Source organism: Macrotis lagotis, chromosome 6 (genome assembly GCF_037893015.1).
Source record: "Macrotis lagotis isolate mMagLag1 chromosome 6, bilby.v1.9.chrom.fasta, whole genome shotgun sequence".
In the NCBI taxonomy this organism is placed as follows: domain Eukaryota; kingdom Metazoa; phylum Chordata; class Mammalia; order Peramelemorphia; family Peramelidae; genus Macrotis; species Macrotis lagotis.
Genome location: NC_133663.1, coordinates 144,214,388 through 144,226,977, shown reverse-complemented (window position 1 = coordinate 144,226,977; position 12,590 = coordinate 144,214,388). Strand labels below are relative to the sequence as shown.

The 12,590-nt window shown below is 35.9% G+C and overlaps 1 long non-coding RNA gene across 1 annotated transcript in view; it reads left to right on the top strand.

Moving 5' to 3' along the window:
- LOC141491870 (uncharacterized) overlaps positions 1 to 5,736 on the top strand; it is an 80,792-nt gene extending 75,056 nt beyond the window's left edge. The window contains exon 3 of the long non-coding RNA XR_012469794.1: positions 4,651 to 5,736. This is a non-coding gene — a long non-coding RNA (uncharacterized LOC141491870). The remainder of the gene's footprint in view (positions 1 to 4,650) is intronic.
- The last annotated feature ends 6,854 nt before the right edge of the window (positions 5,737 to 12,590 follow it).

Below are 12,590 nucleotides of genomic sequence, written 5' to 3'. Positions count from 1 at the left end.
TATTTATCTGAAATATCCAATTATTACATATTAAAGCAACTTTCCATAATTTAAGTGAAGAAAATCATTCCCCTCATTTGTAGGAATTCCATGAAAGTATACATATGTGCATATAAATATGCAAATTTTTTTATGTACACAGTGTCTAAATATATTCTGGCTATGGCTGGCCTATGTGGATTCATAAATTCATGCTTATGGTGTTTTTTTGTGTATATATATATATGTGTGTGTATATGTGTGTATGTGTGTATGTGCTTACTAACATCTATACATTAAAATACATAGTTCTCATTAATGTCCTAATACCTACATATTACACATGTTTGTATGGAAAAATATATAAAAATTCCACCTACCTCATGAATAGTCAGTGTCATATAAAAAAAACCTTCTTTGCCAAATGGGGGAAAAATCTTGAGTGTGGTTTTAAGGTTTATTTTATGATAGTCTCTTTATTCATCTCTAGTCTCAATCAGTGACTCATTAATGATTATTTTTTTTCCCATATGAAAGGGAAAAAATCAATTATAATAGTCGTTGGTTTTTTAAACCACATAAAAGGGGAAAATTATCTCATAAATGTTTCTAGAAAGTAAACATTATGCCATTTGTAAAACAGATGTTGAATATGGAAAAGTCCTGGACTTTCTGGAATCCTGTTTGCCCTGTGTGTGTATGTGTGTGCATGTATGTGTATGTATGTATATATGTGAGTTTATGTGTCAAAATAAAATTATTTTAGTTTAAAATTTTCATTTGTAGATATTTTTATAATTATGATATCATTTGGAACATTAGTTATAACTGATAATTGTATGACATTGCTGTTAGAAATTAATTTTTTGGGCATGCTTTATTTTAATAGACTAAGTATAGGAGTATCAGAAAATATATTTTGTTTACATAACTATAAAGATAATTTTTGAGCAGGATGTTTGTTTTTAAGTTGAAGAATTGTGAGAACTGGTTTTATACATTTGTTATAAAAGGTTTGTTCCTTCTTTGTGTCAGGTAGTTTGTTTGCCAGTTGTCAATGATTTATTCCTTCCTGGGTTTTTTTTTTTTGTTTTTTTTTTTTAGGTTTTTGCAAGGCAAACGGGGTTAAGTGGCTTGCCCAAGGCCACATAGCTAGGTAATTATTAAGTGTCTGAGACTGGATTTGAACTCAGGTACTCCTGACTCCAGGGCCGGTGCTTTATCCACTACGCCACCTATCTGCCCCTCCTGCCCAGATTTTTAAGCAAAATTTCCTGATAGGCTGAGGGTTTCATCCTTGAATTTTCCTTAATATTTGTATTTAAAAGGAAAACATCTACATTTCATCATAGCTAAAAAGGGCAAAACAAAAGTTTTAGGGACATATATTTAGAATAAGTATAGTTAAGAAACATAATTAAGGACATCCATTGATTTAAGAAAATAATAAATTTATGATTTCCTCGGAGTATCTTTTTTGACAAAATGATAACTATTCTCAAGTTGGGTGTTTCAAATGATAGTAAAAATATCACCAATGCATGATTGAGAGGACAGCATCACTTGTAATGCTCATTAGCATGTAATTTTGTGCAGTCTGATTAACTCCTGCTGATATTGCTCTATGGGTGTCTTGAAAATGTTAGCACTATTGGTTTTGTTTTCCTCTGGTAATTGTAAGTAGAATTCCAAGAAAAAATATCCTAATGAACAACAGATTTTTTCTATTACTCTTTTACTATGTGTTAGACACTAATTTATAGTAGTTTCTCTTTCCTACAACTTCATTCTGTTCTAACCCAGGAATATTCAAGGGTTTCTCATCTTCCACTATGTGCAAGATACTTCAGAGAATATTATGAACTTAGGTTTATATAATATTTTTTAGGTTTTCAAAGCATTTCCCTTTTAATACTCTATAAAGTTAATGACTCTAGTATTATCATTTTTCATTTTAAAGCTGAAAAATCTGAATCTCATAATGGTATACATTTAATCATTATATATATATATATATATATATATATATATATATATATATATATATATATATATATATATATGTATATAGTAGATAGAGCACCACTCCTGAAGTTTAAGGTGTTGCTGTAGGACTATGGTACAATAAGCAAAATTTTCTGTCTGTTTCTGTTTCTGTTTCTGTTTGTTTCTGTTTCTGTTTCTGTTTCTGTCTCTGTCTTTGTCTTTGTCTCTGTCTCTCTCTGTCTCTCTGTCTCTGTCTCTGTCTCTGTCTCTCTCTCTCTCTCTCCCTCTTTCTCTCTCTCTGTACTCTTTTCTGGAAGTTTGTCCACAGCCACTTAAAGTCCTTTATGACAGGGATTCTATACAGCTCTCAGCATCCACTCAGCCAAATAAGACTCATATCCTCTTCTGAATACATACCATTTAGCATAGATCTCTTTTTCCAGAACACTTCTTTTGAGGATATTACATACTGTATATTATGACTTTGGTTAAACATAAAAGATAGTAAAGTAGATAGCAAACCAAAGCATAATAATATAATGAGGTGTGATGTAAAAGTACAATAAGGTAATGTTAAGGTATCAGAAGCTAAGAGATTTTACTTCTAGCCAGTCATTCAGGCAAGATGCTGTGTAAGTATTTAAATTGGTCTTTGAAAGAATACCAGAATTCAATTAGATGATCTGATAATGAAGTCATATTAAATGGAAGGGTATTACAGGCAACAACATCAACAATACTATATATAACTTTAATTAATAAGAATCTTATTTAATAAGAATTTCACAAACTCTAATTACTACAACTCTATTTAATAAGAAACAGAAATATTTAAAGCTAGAATGAATCTACCATTATGATACTCTAATCAAATCCCTCATTTTATAGTGGAGTACCCTGAGGTCAATATAAATTAGGTGACTTATGTAAAGTCACTGATTAGTAAATGAACTGGACTGGAATCAAGGGCTCTGGAAATAGAAAGGGGAGGGAGATAAATTAAAAGGAAAGGAAAGAGGAAAGGAATAGGGAAAGAGTGAGCATTATTGAAAGGGGAAAAAAAGGGGAAAGATCCAAATATTGGCAAGACATCAAAAATCTAGAAAGATTATTACTCAAGGTTTCAAATCATAGATTCATATATAAACACTTTATATCTTCTTAAGGATCATGGCTGTATAACACTATCCATTCTTTGTATTGATTTTTTAATTTTTCCAATTACATGTTATGAAAGTTTTTCAACATTCATTCACTTGCATATTTATAATTTTCACAGTTTTGTTCCACCCTCCCTTCTCATCTTCCTCCCTACAGTGGCAAACAGTATAGTGAATGTTTTAAATTTGTGTTTACATGTTTGCATATTAGTTATTTTGTGTATGAGGAATTAAGACCAAGGGAAAGGAAAGAAATAGGATAGGAAGGAAAATAAGAGGAATTTGAAAAAAAGAGAACATAGTATTCATTCAGATGCTTTTTTGTTCTGCGTGTTTTGTTTTCTGGATGTGGAAGGCATTGTACATAACAGATCTCTCAGAGGTGTCTGAGATTATTGAACTGATGAGAGAAGCAGCATCCATCATAGTTGATCGACTCACAAAGTTGTTAATGTGAAAAAAAATTCTTTTGTTTCTGTTCTTTCACTCAGCATCATCAATATTATTCTTTTAAAAAGTTATTATTTAGGGCAATAGGGTTATGTGACTTGCTCAGAGTCACACAGTTAAGCAATTATTAAGTGTCTGAGGTCAAATTTGATGGAACTCAGGTCCTCCTGCCTCAGGTCCAGATGCCCCCATCATCAATATCATTCTTAACAAAGTTTATCAATCAACTCTCTGCTCTTTTTTTAGGCCTCTTTTTTTTGCAAGGGAAATGGGGTTAAGTGTCTTACCCAAGGCCACATGGCTAGGTAATTATTAAGTGTCTGAGACCGGATTTGAACCCAGGTACTCCTGACTCCAAGGCCAGTGCTTTATCCACTACGCCACCTAGCCGCCCCTAACACTTTGCTCATAATGATAGTTGGTTCTCTTATGTTGTCCTTCATTTTAGAAAAAGATCAAAATGTTAGATTCAAGTTCCACTTCACTCTGGTCACTCCAGAAAAAAAAAATGTTTATCCAACTGTGACTTCAATGAGCTGTCCTTCATCTGTCAGTCTTTTTTTCACTAAGAGCTGCTATTTGGATGATCTTCTAAGAAGAGGAGTTCATTTTTTAGGCCTACTGAATTTTGTTTTGTTTGTAATGTGCACACATTCCATATACTGATGGTGAGTGCAAAAGTTTTTATCTATTTGTTTGTTTTGACCACAGAGTAAAACCTCCACTTGCTGCAATAAACAGGCCAAGATTGGATAATCAGATGGTTTTTAGGGCACTTTTTCTAGTCCTTTTCTCACACCAGGAAGTGAACAATATGGTACTTAAAAGATTTCTCAGTCACCAAGGGAGGCTACCAAATCCCCCTGCTGTTTCCAGTGAGATTATCCAATGGCCTGGACCACTTATGTGCAGGGTTATGACTATAGTTTCCAATGTATCTACCTCTGTTTCTTCATCACTTATCTGCTGCTATAGGACTTTGAGTTAAGCAAAAATAGTAAAATGATATGAGTCATATTTTTTGACTCATGCATAAACTGGATTTACAATTCATTGGTCTCACTCTCTCTTCCAGAGTCATTTCAGTCCAGGGGCAGGCCAGAGGCAAGAAGACTGTTGATGGCCCAGAATGTAATCGATGACCTTGGCACCTTTGATATCGAACTTAAGTGCTACAAAGCACCTGCTTCAGCTGCCTTCCTGATTGCTGGAACAAATTGTTCACATCTGCCTATTCCACCAAAGGAAGTCTTTACATGTTTGAGATAGCCCTTTCTCTAACTCACCAAGAGGTTTGAGATCCATCTAATGTAGCCCAACTATTGAAATGGTTTGCAGGGGTGGGGCCACTGTGCATGCTACAGCTTCTTGGAGTCATAGGTGAGAGCTAGATAGATATCAAAACTGTAAAGTAACCCTGAATAGGGCTCTGTAGCCCTCACACATTCTACCCTGAAATACAATATACATCCTATATACATCTAAAGAAGATGGGCTTAGTTAAATTCATATTAGATCTTATATCTATTCTTGTTTCTTTCAGAAACCAGTTCGTAACAGGAACTAATTTTTATTTCATCCTTTTAAAGTCACCATGAATTAATAACACTAGTCTTCTTCATAATATGTCTGCTGCAATGGGAGATCATAGATTGCATTAGTGAAAGATTTGAGAAACCATCTTCTCTTTGGGGAAATGATATTTTCAGAGATTCACATTGCTGCCTAAAGGATGCATAATGCAGTAAAATTCTCTTTTTCTGCTTCTATCTACAGATAAACATTACAACATTACTAGCACAGAAATTATAGAGGTAATGGTCTAGCAGGAAAATAATTTTCCTACTTATATCTATGAGAGAGATAACTTTTGAGCAGATGGAAAATTAAAGATGTTATTAGAAGAATATTTGGTAACCAAGTAACAAGGTTTTGTGTCTGCTTCCAAGAACCAAGACCTATGTTACAGTAGCACCTTTCTCCTTGTTGTGTTTCCTTTCTTGAACACAAATTCTCATGCCTCAGTTGCCATTTGACAAGCCTGGGACCTAGCATCCTTTACTGGTTTCCAACATGAGATTGGCTTCTGGATACCTCTCAGAACATAGCAATGTTACCTGATATGAAATATTTGAAGGATAATATAGAGATTACTTCAAAATAGTGGCTTTGTCATATCATTTAGCATTCACTAATATTCTATCTCTGTTCATGCCCAAATGACTGAGATATTATCACTTATTAGTCTCTCATTTTTGGTGATACTGTATGTTCTGTGGAATAATTTAAGCAGTCAAAAATAAACATCTAATTGTAGTCTCTCTGTTTATACCAAAATTGTTAGCATACTTCCACCCAGTGTACCCAAAGTATTATTAAAAAAAGATTTGCTCAAAAAACTACAAATCTACCATTTACCTCTAAATATGCAGCAAAGTTGTCATGTAAATATTTTTCTCCCCCACTCTAACAATGGAGAAACATATAGCTGTACAAATATATTTGCATGCATATATTTACTATTATTCTATACATTTATTTATCAATTTCTTGTCTGGATGGAGATAGTGGCTCCTTTCATACTTTATTTTTAATTTATATATTTATTATGTTCAAAAGGACTTAGTCACTCAAAGTTGTTCTTAAAACAATATTACATTTACTGTATACAATATTTTTATGGTTCTGTTCATTTCATTCTTCATCATGGCATGAAAGTCTTTCCATGCTTTTCTAAGATCAATGAGGGGTGGCTAGGTGGCGTAGTGGATAAAGCACTAGCCCTGGAGTCAGGAGTACTTGGGTTCAAATCTGGTCTCAGACATTTAATAATTACCTAGCTGTGTGGTCTTGGGCAAGCCACTTAACTCCGTTTACCTTGCAAAAACCTAAAAAAAAAGATCAATGAGATCATTATTTCTTATGAGATATCATAATCATATATCACAATTTGTTCAGCCATTCCCCAAGAGATGGGGATTTCTGAAAGACTGCTGCTATAAACTTCCCATGCACATTTCCCCCCAAATGACTATAAATGTCCTTCCATCTTATTTTTATCCCCTATTTTCTTCCTCAATCTCTTTTTAGCCTATCTTTGTTAACCTTATCACAAACTCTGGTCTCCCACTTCATCCACTGCTCCAAAAGTGCCTCCCATGTTTTCTACATCCTTTCAAATACCAATCAGTGTACCTCTCTAAAAGTTCTTACCCTGTTCTGTTCCCCATTTTTCATCTTTCTACACTTCAAAAGACTTTTACTATCCAGAAGTGTATATTATTTTCTATTGTTTCCTATTCATCCATTCATGTCCCTTTTTTATAGTATAATTGCTCAATTTTATCTTTTCCTACTAAATTTTGTTTCCTAGAATCAGCCCATCATACACAACTCAGACCCAACCATACTTCCTAATTACCTTAGTAATGATGACAGTTTAAAGAATATTGATATTATCAAGCATATAATAAGCAAAGAGTCTGACTTGATGTCTTTAATCTTTTTCTTATATTTCTTCTGGATTTTATATTGAATTTTTCAATTAATTCTTGACTTTTAGTTACAAATCTCTGAAAGTCACTTCACCATTTTTTTTTTGCTTTCAGGATTATACACAACTTTGCAAGGAAAGCAGTTTTTAGACACCCAGCTCTTGCTCTTTGAAATAAAAAGTTCCAAGACCTACAGACTTTTAGAATAGAAAGTGCTAGTTCTTGTGAAATCCTCATTGTATTTCCACAGTATTTTATTTTTTCCCTTTTTGTTAGCAGTATTCTCTCCTTAACCTGTGAGTTTTGAAGCTTAGCTATGATATACCTGTAAATTTTCCTCCTGAGATTCCTTTCAGATGTGAATGACAGACTTATTTTTTCTATTTCTATTCTACCTTGTTCATGAACTCTGAATTTTCTATATGTGATAACATTGATCAATTTTTTTATTATTTAAATGTTGGGGATGTGGGGAAATTGGGTTTCTAATGTATGATTGGTAGAGTGGTAAACTGAAACAAAAATTTTGGAGAACAATTTGGAACTATGCTCAATGGGATATAAAACATGCAAATTCTTTGATCCTTTGTTATCACTACTAGGTTGGACCCCAAAGATATTTTTTTTAAATGAAAAGGACCTATATGTACATAAATAATAATAATAACAACAGATCTTTTTTGAGGTGCCAAAATTTGGCAGGGGATGATCTGCCCATCAATTGGGATTGGCTGAACAAATTGTGGGTATGTGATTTACTATAAGAATTGATGAACAGGATGATTTCAGAGCAACCTCAAAAGATTTGCATTAGCTGATCCAAAGTGAAGTGAATAGAACCAGGAGAGCATTATACATAGTAAGAGCAATATTGAACAATAATCAATGCTGAATGATTTAGTTATTCTCAGCAATGCATGGAGAAATGATGCAGTCTGAATGCAGATTGTTTTTCGCTTCATTTTAGTTTTTTCTTGGTCTGTGTTTTCTTTCACAAGTAGACTCATATGGAAACATGTTTTACATAATTGCACAAATAAACCATATGAAATTGCTTGTAGTCTTAGGTAAGGGGAGAAAGAAAGAGAAAGAATTTGGAGCTAATTTAAAAAATGTTAAAATTGTTTTGCATGTAGTTGGGAAAACAAAATATTATTCATAAAATCACAAAGCCATACAATATTTTTCATTATTTCTTAACTTTTTATTATGAATTCTAACCTTACTCTAACCTTACTCTTCTATCTCAGTATGACCTCTAATCATTCTACCCTCCAAGTCTATCCTAGATCATCACTCCTACCTTGACTGCATTGTCCATCATTCCCTATATTCTCCTTTTAGTGAACTAGATAGATTCTGTTTTATCTTCTATAATTAGTTCCCTTGTCCCTTATTAAATCACTATCATGTTTTTCAAAATTTTAATCTTAAATTACTTTCACTATCTTCTTCCTTCATTTCTATGTACCTGCAAATTAATACAATTGGAGAAAATTTTTGAACTTCCATAATTGTGGTCAATACATCCTTAACTTAAGTTATTATATAGTTAGGCAATCACTTTTCATGTCCCTCTGTCATGGTTTCACTATCTCACTCAGCAAAAGTTCTCTTCTATTTTTATTTTTTTTTCCTCTTCAGGTTTCATGTGGCTTCTCCACTACTACTCTATCAGATGAAGTCTTTGCCTCACCCTTCACTACAAAGAATAGAGAATACCTGCCAAAAATACATTCTTCTAACTCCTCTTGGTTATCTCATATCATTAAGATGAATTCAACTACTTAGTTTTCTTCATCTCTATTTCACTTGAAAATGAGAATCTTTTCTTTTCTAAGGAAACCCTTCTACATGAATTTTTTCATTTAAAAATTTTTCCAATTACATGCAAATTTCAACATTCTTTGTTTTGTAAGATTTAGAGTTCTACATTTTTCTCCCTCCTTTTGTTCCCTCTCCAAGATAGCAAGTAATCTATATTACACATGTATGATCATGTTAAGCATATTTCTATATTATGAAATCTTCATCCCATCATATCCTATCATTTCCAGTGGGAAATGATCATAATGTAGGATTTTAGTTCTTTTTTTCTTTTTATTTAACATTTATTCTCCTTTTGTACAAATAATGTTGTTTTTTTACAATTATTCTTATTTAAGAGTAAATGAAATACCCCTCCCCCATAAATATAGACTTGCTTGAGCGATAAAGTAAAGGAGAGAGAGAAAAAAATTAAAATTAAAAAAAAATAATAGTAATAATTGTAGGTATGGCCAGGTGGTGCAATGGACAGAGCACCAGCCCTGGAGCCATGAGCACCCAAGCCCACATCCGGCCCTGTACACCCAACAATCACCCAGCCTTGTGACATGCAAGCCACCTGAACCCCACTGCCCTGAAAAAACCAAAAGAAAGGGAAAAAAAGACCAAAATACAATACTAATAATAGTAGGGGTGGCTGGGTGGCAGACAGCATTGGCCCTTGAGCCAGGAGCACCTGGGTCCAAATCCGGCCTCAGACACCCAAAGATCACCCTGCTATGCAGCCCCCAGGCAGGCCACCCAGCCCCATTTGCCCTGCACTGCCCCCCAATAATAATAATAAAAAATGTGCTTGAGTCTTTGTTCCAACACCAACAACTCTGTTGTGGGTGGATCACATTCTTTATGATAAGTCCATGGCAAAAGTTACTTCCATATTTTTCCATCATTGCCATTGCTGATCACAACTCCATCCTTTCGTACTTCTCCACTACCATGTAGTATATTTTCTTTCTCTCCTTTCACTCTGACTCTGCTGTAGGGTAACTGAGTGGTGCAGCAGAAAGATCCCCGGCTCTGGGACCAAGAGGCCCTGAGCTCCCTTACCACCCACCCCTTACGCCCAGCATCCACCTGGCCCTATGGTTCGGGACAGGCCATCCAATCCCAGCCGCTTGCAGGAAGTAAAAAAGAAAATGCATTATATCTGACCACTCTACCCCCATGGTCCATCCTCTCCTCCATCACTCACATCACCCCCTTCCCCGTCACCCCCCTCTCCTTCTTACTCCAGATGTCTATACCCCATTGAGTATATATTCTGTTTCCTCTCCTTACCACCTCTAATGAGAGCAAAGATTCCCTCATTTCCCCTTGCTTTCCCCCCTTCCATATCATTGCAATAGCTCATTGTAATAAAGAAAAATCTTATTATATGAAATATCTTGGCCTATTCCCCTCTTCTTTTTCTTTCTCCCATTACATTTCCCTTTTTTTCTAGTGACTCCATTTTTGCACCATATTTTATCTTCAAATTCAGCTTTCTCCTTTGCTTCAACTATAAAAGCTTCCTCTACCTGCTCTATTAACTGAGAAGGTTCATATAAGTATTATCAGTGTCATTTTTCTATGCAGGAATACATGCATTTCATCATCATGAAGTCCCTCATATTTTCCCCTTCTCCTCCAATCTCTAATGCTTCACCCAAGTCCTGTATCTGAAGATCAAACCTTCTGTTCAGCACTGGCCATTCCAACAGGAACATTTGAAATTCCCCTGGTTCATTGAAAGTCCATCTTTTTCCCTGGAAGAGGACATTCGGCTTTGCTGGGTAGTTGATTCTTGGCTGCATTCTAAGCTCTTTTGCCTTCCATTATATTATATTCCAAGCCCTTACGAGCCTCCAATGTAGTTGCTGCTAAGTCCTGTGTGATCCTGACCACAGCTCCACAACATCTGAACTGTGTCCTGATGGCTGCTTGTAATATTTTCTTTTTGACTTGGGAGTTCTGGCATTTGGCTATAATATTCCTAGGGTTTGGTTTTTTGGGATCTCTTTCTGGGGGGATTGGTGGATTTTCTCCATTTCTATTTTGCCCTCTGCTTCTAGAATATCAAGGCAATTTTCTTGTAGTAATTCTTTGAAAATGATGTCAAGGATCTTTTCCTGATCATGACTTTCAGGTATTCCAATAATTTTTAAATTATCTTTCCTAAATCTGTTTTCCATATCAGTTGTTTTTTCATGAGATATTTCACATTTTCTTCTAATTTTTCTTTTTTTTAGTTTTGAAGTATTGATTCCTGATTTCTGGTAAATTCAACAATCTCCCTGAATTCTGTTCTTTGTCTGAAAGATTTGTTCTCAGAGAGTTTTCTTACCGCTTTTCCCATCTGGCCAATTTTGCTTTTTAAAGCATTCTTCTCCTCAATAACTTTTTGAACTGTTTTATCCATTTGACCTAAGCTGGTTTTTAGCATGCTATTTTCTTCAGAATTTCTTTGGATTTCTTTGACTAGGCTGCTGACTTCATTTTCGTGTTTTTCCTGCATCTCTCTTATTTCTTTTCCCAGTTTTTCTTCTAACTCCCTCATTTGATTTTCAAAGTCTTTTTTGATCTCTGTCATAGCCTGAGCTCAATTTCTGTTTTTCTTGGAGTCTTTAGATGCAGGAGCTTGTGCTTCCTCATCTTCAGACTGAGTAATTTGATCCTTCTTGGGTTCATATGCAAAATATTTCTCAATGGTGTTCCTCTTTTTTTTTTCTCTTTTTTGCTCATTTTCCCAACCTAAGCCTGTTTTCCTGTTTTGGGGGTACTTCCTGAGCTTTTGGGAACACTCCCACAAGGATCTCAGTGTGTGAGGCTCTGTCCTCCCTCCTGGTCTGTGAATGACCATAAGAGCCCCCCACCACCACCACCACAGGGCTGATGTGGGGGGGACCCTGCTGTTCTATGTTGGGGGGGGCTAGACTGTGATCAGGATCTGAATGTGGTCAGAGCCCCAGAGTCCTGTTCCAGGGGCAGAGGACAGAGCTGGCCATCTCTCTCTCTTCACTCCCCTCCCTAGGTTCAATGGGCTCATGCCCTGGGGGCTCCTGCTTACAGGCTCTGCCTGCTTCTGTTTCCTGGTCTGCCTTGGCCATGCTGCTGCTCACTGCTCTCTGTGTGTCCTGAGGGCTGGGCTCCACGTGCTCTCTCTGGCAGAGGTCCCCTGCTGTTCCCCTAATTTGTGCCCATTGCTCCTCGGGGTGCAGCTCAGGAGACTCCCCAGCTGCTGTGAGCCACGGCTCCCAGCACCCTGGGGCTGCCTCTGGGAGGCTGAAGTTCTTTCTCTCTGGCCGGCCACCCCTCTGGCGGGCCGCCCTTCCAAACCCGGGGAACAGAGCCTTTCTGCTCTTTTCCAGGTTACCTTGAGTAGAACTGCCTCATTGGGCCCCTCTGTGGGTTCTGTCTCTCGAAAGTTTAGTTAGAGTCCTTAGCTTATGAGTTTTATGAGAGAGTGCCTAAGAGAGGATCAGTTATTGTCACCATCTTGGCTCCACCCCTAGGATTTTAGTTCTTTCGACATCTATGAAATTTCCACTTTCCTCCAAATAGAAGTTACTTAAAGAATCTTGCCTGGAAAATAGAATTTAAGAGAGAAGTATTGCAAAAATCTGTGAAACTGATACTACATTGTAGACAATCTTGAGATCTGGGCTAATTAGTTTGCCATTTTATCAGGAGAAAAGAAAGAAGCATTGAAGATATT